The 15,612-nt window shown below is 42.1% G+C and overlaps 1 long non-coding RNA gene across 1 annotated transcript; it reads right to left on the bottom strand.

Moving 5' to 3' along the window:
• Positions 1 to 1,936: 1,936 nt before the first annotated feature.
• On the bottom strand, positions 1,937 to 4,241 carry LOC119175514 (uncharacterized). The gene is made up of 3 exons (XR_005110300.2): positions 4,176 to 4,241; positions 3,886 to 3,949; positions 1,937 to 3,009 (listed from the first exon to the last, which is right to left on the bottom strand). It is a non-coding gene; the product is annotated as an uncharacterized LOC119175514 (long non-coding RNA).
• Positions 4,242 to 15,612: the final 11,371 nt, after the last annotated feature.

Below are 15,612 nucleotides of genomic sequence, written 5' to 3'. Positions count from 1 at the left end.
GCTTGGTCGTGTCGTATATCGCATGCACGAAATGCACCACGAAGGTCCGCTTGGGCGTCTGCAGTTCGCCTGTGCTTTGCGACCGCCTGGAAATTGGCCGCCATTGCCGTCGGCCTCCCGTACGCTCGCTCATCGAGTATCGCCTGTCTTTGCCGCCGCGATGAGCTCCGGGCTCACGATATTGGTCTGAGACCTCATCGCTGTGTTAGGAGTTGTCGAAAACACGTTGCGGTTTCTCGTAACGAGCTTGGTTGTAGTATGTCGCACACTGTAAGTGCACCAGCACGGGTTGGCGAAACTTTCGCTAGCATCAGATCTCAGCGAAAATTGGTCGCCACTACAGGTGGCTTCCCCGTCAGTCGGTCGTAAGCAGCTCGGCGCCGTCCGTTGGCAACGGCAGTGGACTCTCGTTTGCCCGCTGCACTCGCACTCCTTCGAGTTTGTGGAAAAGGGCCGCATTATCGTCGATTTCTTGGGCGCTAGCTCCAAACCAGCTCGGCGCTGTTCGTGGCGGCGGCCAAGCGTACAAAGTAGTTCTAAGAGAGAAAGGAAGAGAAAAGTGAGCCCCGTAACTGTCTGCTTCAGCGAGCGAGACACCTCAACAATAGCTCACAATGAATGGGGGTGAGGAGAGATTAAAAGGATAGGAATAAAGGTATAGAGAGAGAGAAAGAGGCAGGAGGTGGTGAGCCAGAGACCGACGACATATCGAGGGAATCGGAGAGATCGGAAAGATGGAAAACGGTCGCAGGAGTCCGAGGACGGGGCACCACTTGCGAGAGCTCTTGTCGGCGTCAGGAGGTGGCGTAGAGCAAGTCCAGTCGGTCATAGCTACACTGTCGTCGGAGGTCGGCGTCAGGAGATGACGTTGGGCGAGCCCAGTCGGCCAGAGCTACGCTGACGTCGGAGATCGCGAGCGCACAACCGGTCGGCACGGAATCCAATGAGCGAGTCCCGCGGCCAAGCGTACTCTCGCTCTCCTGTTCGAAGTTCGCTGGCGGCAGACACTCCGCGTGCAGCGCCGTGTTTGATCTTGCGTTCGCTTGCTCGAGCTGAACGACGTCGCTCGCTTAGAACTCGCTGACTTGTTGGCGGCACGGTGGTTCGCGGAGTTGTGGCTGTGGCCGCCGCTCCTAAGCTGTTGCGCTACGGGGATCGATATGAGTCTTTGACGATGTGTGACATCACGGTGAAATTATTAGCATGTCATATTTCACGTATGTTTTTATTTCACCTTGTGCGTATTTCTCATGTGCATTCGTAATTATCCTCTGTCACGTGTCACTCACTATTTTACATACTTATTGCGCAGCCGTGGGTGCACACCATGCTGAAGGCTGTGTGCGCTGGCGTCTGCGACACCTGTCATCCATCGCTTTCGTCAGAGCAGCTTCAGAAGGACTGTAGGAGTTGTGAAGGTAAAGTTATTTGTGTGTCATATTTTACACGCATGTTTTTCTATTAACATGCGTGTACTTATCATATGCGTGCATCTTCATCTTCTATCACGTGTGTCTAACTATTTTTACTATAGTATTGTACATGCAGCCGTGGGAATACAACAGGCAGAAGTATGCGTGCGCTGGCGTCTGCAATGCCTGTCATCTTGCTTCCGTCGGAGGAGCTCCACAAGGGGTGAACAAGATGTGATCGACAACGAGACTGGACTTGTACATTTCACCATGAATTCACTTAAAAGAATGGAGAAACTTCGTGTGTGTGTAGAAAGATAAAAGCTTTCGATTTCTCGCTTTTGTCTTTCGTTGTTGCAGTGACTGCGACAGCAGTTACACATAGGTGGCTAACTACTTTTTCGCGTGTTCTTTTTTGCGCTATTTGTTGCTCACTGCGCAGCAAAACAGGCGAAAAAAGTATTAGGCCTGGCGGAAAATAAAGAAAAAACAATGTTTGAAGTGGGGATAAGAAGTTTATTTGATTGGAGTATTTGAGTGGTCTAACCATTCGTCCGGCGAGGTGCAACTGTGAGGACTAATGGTTGCCTGATTAGGTGTAAATGTGGGGATTAACGATTGCCCTATAAGGTGCAAATGTGAGGACTAAATGTTAGTCCTTTGAGGTAAATTGTAAGACTAATGGTTACTCACTAAGGTGTAAATGTGATTGATTGATAATTGATTGATATGTAGGGTTTAACGTCCCAAACCATCATTTGATTATGAGAGACGCCGTAGTGGAGGGCTCCGGAAATTTCGACCCCCTGGGGTTCTTTAACGTGTACCCAAATCTGAGCACACGGGCCTACAACATTTCCGCCTCCATCGGAAATGCAGCCGCCGCAGCCGGGATTTGAACCCGCGACCTGCGGGTCAGCAGCCGAGTAAAGGTGTAAATGTGAGGACTAAATGTTGGTCCCTTGAGCTCGTCTGAGGAGACTAACTGTAAGACCCGGTGCCGTTAGTCCTTAAAGAGACTGATGATTGTGGCAGCCCCAAAAAGACAAACCACACACCCTTTTAAGACCCTTTTGCATTAGAGTGTATGGTGTTCGGCTGCTGACACAATTGTCACGGGTTCGATACGACGACCTCATTTTGATGGGAACCAAATGCTAAAGCCCGTTCACTGTGCTACGTCAGTGCACAATGAAGAACATCAATGGTCAAAACCATGATATGATAATCAGGGATGATCTATAGCATCCCTGATCATCATATCGTGGTTTCGGCATGTGAAACCTCCAATATTATTATCTAAGAACGTAGCATAACTCCGTTCCCAGAATGGTCAGGATAACCATCAGCGAAACGACCGGAGAGAGCTACAAAAGGCGGGACGATGGAAGTGTGTATACGGCTAATCTGACGAAGTTTTTCAGGGAATGTAACCAGCCAACACGTGTGCTATGAAAATGTTTCAGCGTCCGATGTCAAGGGATAAAAAACAAACTCCACCTCCACTTGCTCGTACCCAGGCGGACGCTCATGGTTGCATTTGTCCGACGACAACAGCGACGACCCCATGGCCTCGTAGGCGAAGAACGCTGTAATTCTGTAAAAAGCACGATTTTCCTGAGGGCTTCTGTACAACATTTCCGAAAAGGTGCTTAAAATCAAAGATAAGTTATGCATGCAGATAGTGTCTATTATTGCGTTAGAGTCGGTGCCAAAAAGTTGAGGCATGCACTGTTGGGAAGGGTAGCGGATGGCACATGTGCTTGAAAACGTCACCGCTTTGTTACTCTAGGCGAATTTGTGTTGTTACACTGAGGTTTTCTTCCTACTGGCGGCACTTTTTTAAATGTTCATTTGAGATTTTGGTGTCCATACTCCTTTGAAGTACAGACATGCACTTTATAAATTGTCGTATACCGGGGCTCTAAATGTTGCTCTAAACACACACACACACACACACACACCCACACTCTGAGAATACCTTTAATCCAGCCACCCCAAAAAAAGCCCTTTCGGTTTTCATATTGAGGAGGTGATTTCACGGTGACGAGAGAACACAGCCTGTAGTAGGTCTAAGCCACGTTACGCCCGCTATTTATGTCGTACAAACAGTGATTATGCCATCTGCTATCAGTCACATACCTGCGATCAGTTGAACAATTACGTTATATGAAGCTACCAAAGAAATAAAGTAACCGTTCATGAAACTAGAATTAGTGCCTTCGTCTCCACGTGAAAATTTACATTTAAGCGCACATTGAGACTTGTTTAAAAATTCAGCAGAGCTGCCGTGGCTTCAAATAATTTCACTAAATGTAGAACTTCTCATATGCTCTGACTGAGTGCAGGTAAGTAACACAATTCACTTTTTGATAATTTGCAAAAAAAATACACAACTGATTCACCATTTTTATATATAGCAAATAAACCAGCTAGGACGTAACGTTAATGCATTCACCTTAATAAAACTTACCACGTGCAGATGACGCACAGCCTTCTCCTGGTTTATGCCACATACGCGTTGAAAACGAAAGGGCCTGCCCGGGGAGAAAGATGAAAGCTGAGCGAGGAAATGGAAATTTCAGAACTGTAATGAGCGTAGTGAGGCAATTGAGCTTGCTGTTAGTCCCACCACAATTCGCAGAAAAAAAATCTTAACTCTCTTCGGTACTATAAGTGCTGTCGTTCTTGTTAGTAAAAAAAGATGAAAAAGTAATAGTAATAATGCTAATAATGCAACATCAACGTTCCAGGCAAACTCACCTGCTGGCAGAATAAATTTCTCAACGAAGACCGCTCAATGGACTACGCTGCTCCTGCTGCTTACGTGACCACGCATTTTTAAAAGCCGTGAGATTGCCACACAATTCCCACCATATTGTGGTAATGCGGAAAAAATAAAAAAAAACTACAGCAACTTTGAGAAAATATGATACAAACACGCACCCTGTAAAGTTTTATTCGTTTTTCAAAGCCCACTAAAAAGAACAAAGACGAAAGGAAAAGTTTTTGGCTTTTTTTTCTGCGCGTATCTTAGCATTCAAGATGTGTAACTTTACATTTCCACAAGAAAGCTTGCATTCGACTGCAAGCATAAAGTTAATCATGAAAAGCGTATTTTAGACTTCTTACTTTTCAGTGTCTGGATTTGTTTCTTGTAATAAAGAGCTGCAGCTTTAATAGACCCCACATATCCACTGTAGCAATTTCGCCTTCGCCAGTAACGTATGGTTCGTGTGTACCTTAAAAGCAGGCACAGGTAAAAAAAAACAAAGGAATGATGTAGCAAGATTTAACGTTTGCTTTATGAGATTTAAAGAAAGAAAAAAATGCGAGATATTCTGAAATTACGCATACACGTGTGGTGCACGTAAAATAAACAAAAAATGACATGCTTGTGGAATTGCGTAACTATTGTCAGCATGACCTCATTTGGCAAAGTATCGTAGTTTGAAAGACGCCGGCTCTTCTTCCTTTTTTTTTTTTCTGACGTCAAATGCTAACAAGGCAGACTCGGTGAATTCTCATGAAATTGCCTAAACCTTTGTGCGTTACTATTTCGTATATTGCTCTTTCGCTATCAATGTTATTGTATTTCTCTCCCCATCGCTATGAAAGGTATGCCATATACTGGTAAGAATGGCCTGCCAATTGTAAGCAGGACCGAAACGCTGAAAAAAAAACAATAAACTAGAGGCCCTCGTGCTGGTTTGTTGTGCCAGTCTGTCCCTCCTTTCTATGATTCAGTAGAGGTCGCATCGCTACCACAGTCAGCGTGTAGTCGTTATCTAGATACTGATCTCTGGCCGCTTGTCCGTGCTACCAGCTCACTGGGTCATAACTCCACTGTCATCATGTGGCGAAGGAAAATATTATCTTACCTACTACTGCCGCCATTGATTTTGGAGGGAAAGGGGGAGGGGAGTAGGGAAAGTCATTTTTTTTTTTTTGCAGAGGGCGTTACAGATTGTTTCAATAAATTCAAGTATGTTAATGCAGTCATTACCCTAAACTCACGCGCACATTTACGCACGCATCTGCATTTATTTATTTTAATTATTTATTTACTATACTGCTACTCTTTTTCGAGAGCGTACCAGTTGGGCAACACAATAATTGTTGGGCAGTACAATATCTATGTATAGGCATGCGAAAGGTAATTTTTTATGACAAATACAAAGTGACTGGTGCCAGAAGCGAATCAAATGAACATTAGGAACATTTACTATTAATTTTAAATAATGAATGGCCGTCAACTCAATTAGGAAATTAAAAACTATGTTCAGTGTACAATAGAGATAGTGTTCAACAGCTCTTGAAGGAATAAAGAAGAGCTGTGATGGTTGTATAAAGATGGAGTATAGGAGCGCGAACACATGCAGAAAAAGACAGAAAACACATGTTGCCTCTGTTTTTGTTGTTTTTTTTTGTGGTAAAATTTATCTGAATACTCTAAGCGCACTTGTGCCGTCTGTGTCAGTGCCGCCGTGAGGTTTCGCATAAAGTCAAAGAGCAATAATATTTCTTCACATACTTTATTTATTTATTTATTTCAAATATTCTACATGGCCACATGGGCATTGAGTAAGGGAAGCGTTATAAAAATTTCCGAGCATACACCAAACGTATAAACCAATTTACATAAAGAAGCAAAATTTCTAATGCAAGACAAGCGAAATTTCTGTATACTAGCGACAGTGAGCGTCGGTAACCTACGTAAGCTCGTGTCACGCTTTCGGGGAAGGGGAGAAGGAGGGGGTATAAATGATTCTGGGGCACTTGGCTTTTAACAGAGAGGCTGATTAGAAAGTCGTTCCTTGCGAGTTTATCGCAGGAAACTGTCACCATCTTAACGGCTATGTGTCAATGAGTGGCAAACCTATCATCATCGTAAAGGGTACGTGCCTCAAGAATTGGGAAAATCGCACTTCGCACCAGGGGTCTAATAAAAATGAACGCAGCAACAGTTAGTTCAATAAATGCTGCGAAGCGACGGTGGTGAGTCCAAGACCCCGAGTGCGTATACAACGAGAGAATGTACAAGGGAACTAGAAAGAGCGGCGGCTGCGAAAACACTGCGAATTGACGGAAGGCCTATAGGCCAATAACGACGTGCCCGTAGATCTATGGCAGGTGCGAATGTTCGGTTTTAGCGCAAGGTTGGACACCTGTGTCGTACTCGTGACTGTCTGTGATTTAACTCGAATCTCTCTGCGCTAAGTATCATCGTAGAAAAAAGCAAGCACCACGTAGCCAACCAAGGCCTAGAAACAACCTATACTCAACGAAATCAGTCATCGGAATCGTCCAGTATTAGTGTTACAAGCATTTCGCAGCTTAGTGCTAGCTTCGTCAACTTCTTTCCTCCGTTTGTTAGCGCTCATATTTAATGATACTGTTGAATTTCGCTCTGTAAGCTCTTCGTTTTATTAGAACATTACGAACACAATAAGTAGCTAGTTTGCCCACACAAAGCTCTATGCACTGTTGGCACTAATAATAGCCCAGAGGCCAAAGAGTACAACTACACGTGCGCTATCATCTTCCTTTGTTGTGTCTCATTCTTTTGTGCTCAAATCTATTCCAGAACGCATGAATTTCTCCAATGAAGCATTCTCTTGAAAATAATAGCTAATATAGTAAGACTTTTACATCAATGCCGCATATGCTATTTCTTTTTATTTCGTGTGGGATTATATATCTCCGCCATTTTATGGAAAATTTTTCTTTTACTGTAGCAGTCAATGCAATGGTCTGAAATACTAAACTAGTCTGTCAAATATATATATATATATATATATATATATATATATATATATATATATATATATATATATATATATATATATATATATATATATATATATATATATATATATAGACCACGCAGCTGAAATTATTTTCATTGTTATCAAAAATAAATAATTCAGATGAACTTCCAGGCCTTTCATTTATTGCCGAGAGTATTCAGCAACGCGCTCACAATTTTTCACTATAAATAGTTGTGCTTTTATTCCGGACTTGTTTGCCGCGGTGTTGTAGCAGCTAAGGTGCTCGGCTGTTCTGGGTTTAATCCCAGCCGCAGCCATCGAACTTCGATGAAAATGAAATGGAAGAGACTCGTGTGTACAGTGCAATGCGCTGCAGTGCACGTTAAAGATCCCCAGATGGTCGAAATTTTCTGAGCCTTCCGCTACGGTATCGCTCATAATCATACCATAAATTTGGGACGTGAAACTTCAGATATCAGAATTAATAATATTTTATTCCGAAGAGCATACACACACACACATGTGAATTCTGTAAAAAGTACGATTTTCCTGAGGGCTTGTGTACAACATTTCCGAAAAGATGCTTCAAATCAAGGATAAATTTTGCATGCAGATAGTATCTATTATTCGTGTGTGCTCTGCCAGTAAATCAGGGGCTGAATTCACAAAGCTTTCTCTTTGGCTACGTATTTTCTTAGCCAAAAGTTCTCTTATCTGGAGGGATTACTATAGCGCGGGTATGAATTTAACTTATTCGGCACTTAAGAGGGCAAGGAGGACACATGATCGCCGATGAAACGACAAGGAAAGAAAGAAGTGTGTGCCGATAATATCAAGGTAGCACGCAAAGCGTCTAGCATCGAGAGTATACGATGATAGCCAATGATTTGCTGCATCTAAGTTTCAGTTCCGCGAGCGTCTGCTACAGCGCTTACGGGATGCCGCGTACGCTGTAATAGACGTTTTGGTGGGCTGTGCAAAGCCAAGCACTCGCCTTTAATTAACGACTGTAGCTAAAAAAAATAATTGCTCGATGGCCTTAAGCCACCGAGCAATCCATGCACTATCTCGCCAAGTACAAGTAAACAACACTCCAGGTGTACCACATAAATGAAACCACACATAAATCGATGCATGCAATGTTTGAAAATGTGCCTCCAATGTCTTCCCCTATTTAACGCGACCAGTTACCTTACATTCCATTGAAGCTGCGCTGCTACTTAACTATTTCGGTGCAATCTAGCACGGTATTGTGGTGAACGTAAGGGTGTTTTGTACCTATAGTCAAAGGTAGCCTTTGTTACAATATTCTTATTACAAGACACACGAGCGACTTTGGTGTTTGCAGACGAATTGTGCGGAAATAGATAACAGCAGTAATCAAATGAAATTGTGAGCGCAATTTCGCTGGTTCCATGCACCGCAGCATTTTTATAAAGCCGGAATGCGAGAACGTGCATACGCTTACGCTTACGTATATGTCTACGTAAAATGAGGGAGACTCGTTGGGAGGTGTCTCAGTGCTAATGCTTTTCACAAAACACGGTGCAAATATTTCGTCCAGCGTTGTTTGAGTGCGCAAACAAAGCAAGGGACGTGTATACGAGTCTTGAGGTCGAGAGACGTTATCACACGTGCGAAAAGGATAAAAAGAGAGAGAGAGAGACTCTCGTTTCGGCTTCGCAAAAGCTTGAAATTGATAGATAATAAAGACAATTTTCTGGCTCAGCAGACGTCAGGGAAAGTCTCCGAAAAGCAGCGTCAGATGCTCGGAAAGCATAAGAAAGTGAAGTACGCGTTATATGGGAGTGACAGCCACGCAGAAAGCGAGATGAAGTGTGACTGTCCTTAGATGTGAGAATCAATGCTAATTAGGAGAGTTGAGTTAATGAGCCAAAACTTTCCTAGATAACGATAATGGAAGCAAACTGAGCATTCATCTAGTGAAAGTGACACTAGTGACAGTGAACTCATAATAGTGGATTAGCGTTGTCACAGGCCGATATGTATTTTTATTTTTTTATTTATATTTGGCAAACTATGAGAAGGTAGCCTACGTTAGAGCCGGCTATCCCAACGTCGTGACAGTAATGTACAAGATTAAATAGCGCACGGTTATACAGTCACACGTGGCGGTTGCTATAATTTAGTAACCTTAGGCAAACGCATTCTATTTTTTCTATTTTTGACAAAGTTTCACCGGACGTTTTTACATTTTGCTTCATTCGAAGGAAGGACGATATATCAGCAATAGGGCGAATGCAAGCACTGCTGCAGTGGTCGAGCGGTTACAGCGCTCAACTACAATTTAGGAGGTACTTGGTTCGATTCGCAGAATCACTGAGCACTTTTTTTTTTTTTCAGGAGGTTGCCCGGCCTGACATTATGCGTGGTGGCGGGTACTAATTTTTTGAGAAGTAGGCTTTCGCACTTGCTTCTTTCACTCCCCTTTTGACCCAAAAGCGCTGTACTGTGCTCCTTCAAAAATTAAACAATTCAGGGTTTATAATTTTCTCTTCTATCCTCTCTTATCGCAAAAGTGTCCAATGCTGAAATACCAATATCATACCTGGTATATTACTTTTCACGTGTTTGGATATTCGACCAGCAATCAGTCTTCACGGTGTTTTGAAGAAAATCTACACATGCAGTGAGCTAACCGCTTGCAGCCAAGTTGACTGCCTTTGTAGGGACGTGCTTTCGTGCTAATTTGGTGGGCATCATCAGATGCAGCAAGACCAAAGAGCACGGACAGTTAGAGCTGACGCAAACAGAGTGATTAGTTTGTGTCTTCTCTCCCGCTATTTGTCATGCTGCACGCTTCAGTGTAATGTCGCTGTCAATGGTTAAAATGAACTATACCAGTTAATCGAGTTCTGCTGAGAGGGTCCCCTATTGTCCAGAATGGAACAGAACAATGGCAATTTGATTTGTGTGATAAAGAGATACCCTGCTTTTGGTTACTAGAATAAATTTCTAAACTGAAGTTTATTTTTTATTATCAACAGTTCCAGTGGAGATGAAAGGTGCATGGACAAAATTCGTGTATTCAGCTTGACTAGGTTTGTCACCTTAATTGTAATTGCGAACCGGTATCACAGTATGCATAAATATCACACACATATACAACCACGGGTGGTAGCTTGCTTATTCTGATTAAAATTGAAAGGTTGAAATCGACATATTCAACCAACGCAATGTGTACGAGATATGCCATGTAGAGTAGCTATGCTCTAAACTAATCTTCGCAGGTTCGTTTCATTTTACCCAATTTCTTGCCCATGACTGTAGGTTGGTAAATGAAATAACTTCTTCGAACACACATATTCTGCGTAAGGTTACATTTATTTTTTTGCAGTACAAAACAAATTGAAATGTATAATGGCTCAAAACAGAAATACCTAGAAACAAATTCAGCCAAATCATTACCAAACTTACTCACCAATGCTAACGGATTCTCATTTAAAAAATACATATATACATACATATATGCACACACACATATACATATGTACACCCATACATACATACATACACTCAAGTGTAAATATTAAAATGAATGGCTATAAAACAACAATTCTACTACACTCATTTTGAAAATACTACAGAAAGTAACTTACGAGAAAAATCCACTGGCGCTGTTATGTCTGAACACGGTGTTTCTCGAACCATCTCGCAAAAGCTTGATGCATAGTTTTCCGCTGCTGCCCAGTGACAAGCAGTTTTTATAAAAAACACAAGAATAAAGCCCTTGACAATGTCATGCTAAAGAAAAGGGCTGTGCATCAATATTTTGTACGTGTCTGCAATATCACTCTAATAAAATAGCTTGGCTCATTCAAAACCCACTAACAAAGCATGATAGAACACTTGGGCTGAAAGTTGGCACCGCGCGAGTAAATTCTAGACAATACATGAATAATACAATTATAAGCTACTAAGCTCCTTGGTGCAAACAGTGTTTATATTGACAGCTATAGGTGCCATTTCGTTTCCCCAAAACACTTCTCAAAAGTATAATCAACTTTATTTAGCTAAAAGTTTCTATTCTGGCGCGTCGTGTTGGCTCAACGGTGGAAGTGACTCTTTCGGCCAAGAAAACAAAGACCAATTATTTTTCCAGTTTGTGAATTCACCCCATGCTAACATTGAGGCAGCTGGTAGGAGTGCTTTTGGAGAGAGGAAGCCACCACAATCCCACCAGTTGTGGCCTTGGGTAGCTACTTCACTTGGACAAAAATGATGAAAAACACTCCTCAAGAAGACTTCAAAGTTTGCACATCAACACAGTTCCCATACAGCTGTCTATTAGTCTGCTTGAAAAATATTGAGTTTACTGGTGGGCCAAGACTGTACACTATGTGAGGTGATGCTCCAGTGCACTGCATGTATGTCTTGCTGCTGGCCTCAACTGCGATGTTGCTCCGCACATATGTGTAAAATAACAACTAATACTATGCCACTGCAAAGTAATTATGTGTCATTTGCATGAAACAGGGACCACAATAAAAGAACATAACAACATTTGTCTTCACAAAGTTCAAAAAATGTAAATAAATTTCCACAGAGTTTTCACAGTTCATCTGAGGATAGTAATATTGGTTGTAAACACATTCTTACTTCCACTAATAAACTATTTTAAGATGCCAGATTCAATATTAGAATATACCAGCACTTTTGTAGGGCTAAACAATTGTACAGGCACCTAGAAAAACACAAGTGAATGCATGCTATAGCTACATATAAAAATAAATACTTTTATTTGTAGTCTGAGTAGAGCTGCATAGATGATAAGTCACTTGAAAAACATTATGAACAAACCTATCAGAGCAACGTATACATTTAAAAAGTTACACTTACACAGTAGATAAGTAGACTGTTGAAGAACGGACAGGCAGTGGGATAATACCCAAGCACTAAAATCTACTGTTAAGATATACTAGGAGTAGTGATGATCCTCTTCCTTCCAATTAAAATAATCCACATAGATTCACTTGCCAAAGCTTATACACTCATGGCATTATTGGTGCTATACAAATGAGGGTACACTGAAGGATTACATCGACTAAGTACATGATTACTGCATTCATGGCTTTACTTCTTGTACTACAAAGAATGCAAACACAGTTAGTTACCATTGGCGACCATGGATGCTGTGATTTCTGGCATGTAAATGTAGAGGCACGCAGGCACTTAACACACATGTTAAAAAGTTCAGCTCAAAAATATTTGCCCACTAACACTATAGCAGCCTTTAAATTAGTGTCATAGTTTGGTATCTTCCATGCAATATTTAAATAATTTCAAATGCAAGCAAATAAACTGCTGAATAATGCACTGCTAAGAAGTTAAGCAGCAGCTGCTCCTCACCCGCAGGTCGCGGGTTCGATTCCCGGCTGCGGCGGCTGCATTTCCGATGGAGGCGGAAATGTTGTAGGCCCGTGTACTCAGATTTGGGTGCACGTTAAAGAACCCCAGGTGGTCAAAATTTCCGGAGCCCTCCACTACGGCGTCTCTCATAATCATATGGTGGTTTTGGGACGTTAAACCCCACAAATCAATCAATCATCAGCAGCTGCTCCTGACACCACAATGTGCTCTTTCTGCTGTTGTAAACTTTGAGCAGGAGAACAGTCACTGGCAGTCCCTTTATACTTGTTGGTCTTCTGTGCTCTGTTCTTGATACACTGTACAGGACCGTGGAGCACCGAACCCCTTGTCACTGCTGGAACTTAGAAAAATACAGATCATTGTTACAACCATGCTACATGAAAGAGTGTATAGTTGTCAATTATGTGCTTATGTTTACAGATATTGTATTTTCAGAAGCCAATGACAAGCCTCAACACACACACACACAAACAGTGAAGACTGAAAATATATTTAATATGGTACAAGAGCAAAACTACAATGTTATAGATAAAGCCATTAAACTTCTGACAGGCATAAAAAGCCAATAGAGTTTCTTCTATTTCGACTTTACACTAGGTGCGAGAAGTAGACCACAAATAAGTTCACTAAGAAACACAAGTTAGACTGCATTACAACGCAACAGCCAATGTTCCTAACTTTAAGGCTGTCTAACATAGCCAGCTCACCGTACTGCGTATAGGAGCAAATGGGCAGTCTAGAAGACACAAAGAACTTGTGGATTATGAGTGTGCTTGTTGCTGACATCTATTATTCTAAATGAAGAAAACCTTTCAAAAATGCACTTCATCAGGGGAAATAATCATACGCAACAAACACAACGGGCTCCTACAGGTGCCACCAACACTCACCATTATTGTTGATACCAGTGTCTTGCCGGATGGATATGCTGCGTCCTGCACAGAACACCAAAGGAGCGCTCCATGACTTGGATTGCATGTGTGCTAGCTGCATCGCTCTGCTGCTGAAATAGGCTAGCCACAGACAGAGAAATGAGAAGCCATGGCTTTGAAACACACTGAACGTCACCTTTAGAGATCAACAATGCATACTTAGGTCAGGTACAATTTGTACAAAAATATATATCACTATGCAATCATGGTGAACATGTTCGGCTGAAACACAAGCAACAGCACTGAGAGAGAAAAAGCTACATTAGGTAAAAGATGCAGTTACAGGCCCTATGTCATCTGAGGCTTCTTCAATAGGTCTTTCTCCTTGCAGGTTGTGAACAGCCAGGCAATTTTCACCCACTTGCTCTTTCCACAAGCTCGAGAGCTCAAGCTCGACAGTTCAGTCACAACCTCGAGAGCTCAATAAGGAATCAAAGTATTTGTGCTCGTTTCAAAGCACAAGCTTTTGTGTCTCAGATTATTGGAGTTTAATTTATAAGCTGCAGGCTTTCAGCTTTCAACATTCTCAATTATCTTGTAATTTAGTTCTATAAATGTTGAATAAGAATTATGTGTAAGAATATTACAGGTATCCACTGAAAGCAACCATGCTTGGGTTTTCAATTTGTGCACAGTAAGTGGTGTTCACGTAATCGTATGTATTAAAGAAAAACTAACCTTGCAGCCAGCCGTTAGGCAGTTTTGTGCCCTCGAAGCTCCCAAGCAGATCGCAGTCCTTCCAGATGAGGCTGTCATGCATGCTTCCACGCCACATCCGCTGAATAATAACAGTCCCAGCAGTGACATAGGCTTGCACAGTTAGGGAGAACGTGTCCTTCCTATATTTGTACAGGTGCTCCAAGTAATGATGAGGATTGATGTGCCAGAATGTGCAACCAATGCATCACAGGACCTTAACAAACCAATCTCTGCGATCTGTGAAGAGCCAAAAACGAGATATTTAAAAACAATCATTAAAAGCACTCACTTCTAATACTTATTTGAGGAAGCTATCACTTCGTTAAAGTGACCAAATCTGCTATAACCACTTTGAAGTAAACTGAAGCCTCATGTAAAATTTACGTACCGCAATATATATGTCCTACTGAAGTATAGTACTACCACAGTGGTAATCGTCTATAGAACTAATTTTCCAAAATAACATAATTTTTTTAAGTGCAACCTGGCTCCTTAAAATAAATTCACATTAATTTTCCAACTATTAAACGTGGTCAATCGACAGGCCCAACCTCATAATCAAACAAGAGCTCACTTGTATCAAATCACAAAAAAACTTTTTATGTATTTGCTCCATAATATATGTATGTATATAACAGTAGTAGTAAATTTTTCATGCTTCAACTTACCATGGAGAAACTTTACATCTGATGGGCTTAAAAACTTGCACACGTTATAGAACTGCGTGAATTATAGTACCGGTAAAATTTAGTTCTGCAAGGTGAACTCACCGATGACAGCATTTAGTAGCCGTTGGTGTCATGAGGAACCAAGTACGGCCAACAGGCAAAGGGCATCTGCAGACGGAAAGCTGCCAATGACAGCAATAAAGGGCTGGCCAGGCGTGCACGCCCATTGATAAAGTGTAAGAACTGGCCATGACCGGCTGTTGTCAAGGCTCTAGTGCCATGCAAAACGATGGCCAGACGAACTCGTAAACCTGTAGTTAGGCGATATTGGCCTACAACTTCATCCAAAGCAAGGCACCGGTGAAATCTTTGCTTTTTCTGGGGGTCGGAGGGAAAGTTGACGTTCACGGGCTCTCGCTGCCACATAGAACTCTCAAGTTGTTACCGAAGAACAGTCTAGGCGCGCTTCCAAAGTAACACGATCCACAACAGAATGTAGCATCTCGCAGCTTTGGTTGATCACATCACAGCGCTAGGTCTGGGGGCCGGAGGGAAGCTTGACGTTCACGGGCTCTCGCTGCCACATAGAACTCTCAAGTTGTTACCGAAGAACTGCCTAGGCGCGCTTCCAAAGTAACACGATCCACAACAGAATGTAGCATCTCGCAGTTTTGGTTGATCACATCACAGCGCCAGGACTATGGTTATCACAAAAAGGAGAAGTGACGAATTAACAAAC

The sequence above is a fragment of the Rhipicephalus microplus genome, chromosome X (assembly GCF_043290135.1).
Source record: "Rhipicephalus microplus isolate Deutch F79 chromosome X, USDA_Rmic, whole genome shotgun sequence".
NCBI classification, from domain to species: Eukaryota; Metazoa; Arthropoda; class Arachnida; order Ixodida; family Ixodidae; genus Rhipicephalus; species Rhipicephalus microplus.
Note: the sequence above shows the minus strand (reverse complement) of the source record. Positions and strands in the feature narration are given on the sequence as shown.